The 2,538-nt window shown below is 43.9% G+C and overlaps 1 pseudogene; it reads left to right on the top strand.

Annotated features, from left to right (window-relative positions):
• Positions 1–1,070: 1,070 nt before the first annotated feature.
• Positions 1,071–2,042, top strand: LOC104858082 (annotated as a pseudogene).
• Positions 2,043–2,538: the final 496 nt, after the last annotated feature.

The following is a 2,538-nucleotide window of genomic DNA, read 5'->3' as shown; positions in this document are numbered from 1 at the left end:
TGGATGAAGAGGAATAACCAGTGTAATAATTGTTCTGGGCAATTGACTCAAGCACTCTCAACTTTATAATATTCAGAGGAGTGTTAGATTAGCATCCTCAATTTGGCTCACAGTTTGGTAAAAATCCTTGCACATATATAGCCTTAAAACCTGAAAAATCATCCTTTATTCTCATACACTGTTTGCATTTTTACTCTTTATCATTACCCAAAATTATATGAGATAGTCATTTGAGTTTTCCTCAATAAAAACTAAAAAAAAAAAAAACTTTCCAATTTCCAAAGTTAGTATGTGGAACATAGCTCAATATCTATATTTCTTCACTATTTCCTCTGAATCCTAAAGGCTGATACTGAGTGTTACTGCTCATGCTAATCATGATCTAACCTAATTCCTCATCATCCTAACATTAAATGTTTTTCTGAAAAATTACCAAATATGTTTTTTACTGCAATTTCTTCTTTATTGGATGATTCTTTCCATCTGAATTTACAAATATATTTTTTATCACCCAACCCATTTCATCCCACACAATCTGGATGTCCTGACAGCAGGTGTCTGCTCAGGATGTAGCCGTGGACTTCTGGCCCAAGGCCTCGACTACTCACACCATTGACTGAGTGATGACATAGAGAAGTCACTGGAACCAAAGGTGCTTAAGGATGGAGGTTACACCGGCCATAACGGAGGTGCATTTCATAAGGACATCAATTTAATCCCACCTGAGGCCGAATGTTAAGAGATACTCGCACTATAACAAGGTGCGTTCAGCAGCTGTATGGAGTAGTATATACACTCGGCTCTTCTTATCAGTATTATTGCAGTATAGTAGCATCTCCTGACATGTTTTCCAAAATAGCTTGTACATTTTTGATTACTAATCATCGGTTTTATTTAAAATTGGTAAAATTCACATCCTGTTACAAATTGTTACATATAAATTCCAGAAGATAAAGTATGTTTCAATATCTTCTTTCACCTTTTAGATTCTTATGTTTCACAATGAGTTGTTATTGTCATTTTATTTCCCTGGGAACATCATCCATCACTTTATCTGGAAGATCTGAGGCTGTTTCAGTACCGTGGTAGGGTCGATGGAAGGGCACAACACCTCCTCTACGGACTTCACCTTCCTGGGGCTGTTCACCAGGGAGGAAACTTCAGCGCTCCTGTTTGCAACCATCTCAGCCATCTTCCTCACCGCACTGCTGGCCAATGGGATGATGATCTTTCTGATCCACACTGACTCACAGCTCCACACACCCATGTACTTCCTGCTCAGCCACCTTTCTTTAATTGACATGATGTACATATCCACCATTGTGCCCAAGATGCTGGTTGACTATGTGCTGTGCCACAGAACCATTTCTTGTATGTGGTGCAGAGCTTAGCACTTCCTTTACCTCACCCTGGTGGGGCCTGAATTCCTCCTGCTGGGGCTCAGGGCCTATGACTGCTACATGGCCATCTGCCACCCCCTGTGGTACCCTGTGTTTGTGAGCCACAGAGTGTGCTGGATGATCATAACAGGCCCCAAGTTTGGGGGCTCTCTGGATGGCTCCCTCCTCATACCCATCTCTACCAGCTTTCCCTTCTGTGGCTTCTGGGAGATTCACCCCTTCTTCCATGAGGCACCTGCCATGCTCAGCCTGTGCAGACTCAGCCCTGTTTGAGACTGTGATCTACATCTGCTGTGTGCTGATGCTGCTCATCCAATTCTCTGTGCTGATACCCTGCTATATCTGCATCCTGACCATTGTCTACTGTATGAATTCCATGGAGAAGAGGAAAAAGGCCTTTGCCTTCTCATCCCACATGCTCATGGTGACCCTGCTGAATGGGGCTGCCATGGACACCTACATGCTACACACTCTTACCACACATCAGACCAGGACAAAGTCTTCTCTGTGTTCTGCACAAACCCCAACCCCATGCTGAACCTCCTCATCCATGGCCTGAGGAACAAGGATGTGTCTGAGGCACTGAGGAGGGTGCTGGGGAGGCTCAGGTCTTCCCAAGCAGTGTTGGAAGGCACCTTCTGAGGATTAGGTTTGTCTCATTGGCATGAAGATGGAGACACTGAGACAGGGTGGCTTGTGGAGATGGAGGATGAACCAGAGGAAAGGGTTGGAGTAGATAGGTCAGCAACCATTGAAAATACCTGTCTTCTTCAACCTTTTTTTGCCTCTTCCTTCCTTTCTTATATCTTCCCTTTTCCACCCCTGTTCAAATGTACTCAACATAAATATCCAGTGGCTTCCACAAACATAATGAGAAAATTTTCCCAGGACTTTTGCCTCTTCTAGGTCTAAGAAGTCGTTCAAAACTTCAAATGTCATGGGCAATATAAAGGGTTGCAGGAGAGGCTAGGACTTACGGTGCTGGTGTATAAATCCAGCTCACATTATAAAGAGATGTTGAATGTTGTTTTCCCTGACAGCCTCTCAGCAGAGTTGGTGAGCGGTCTTCATGCTCCCCTTGCCCAGGGGCTGGAAGGGTCATGGAACAGAGTTTTCCCAAATGCTGATCCTCCTCACT

The sequence above is a fragment of the Fukomys damarensis genome, unplaced genomic scaffold (assembly GCF_012274545.1).
Source record: "Fukomys damarensis isolate Sample0158 unplaced genomic scaffold, DMR_v1.0_HiC HiC_scaffold_3, whole genome shotgun sequence".
Classification (NCBI taxonomy): domain Eukaryota; kingdom Metazoa; phylum Chordata; class Mammalia; order Rodentia; family Bathyergidae; genus Fukomys; species Fukomys damarensis.
This window is presented reverse-complemented; position numbering and strand designations above follow the sequence as displayed.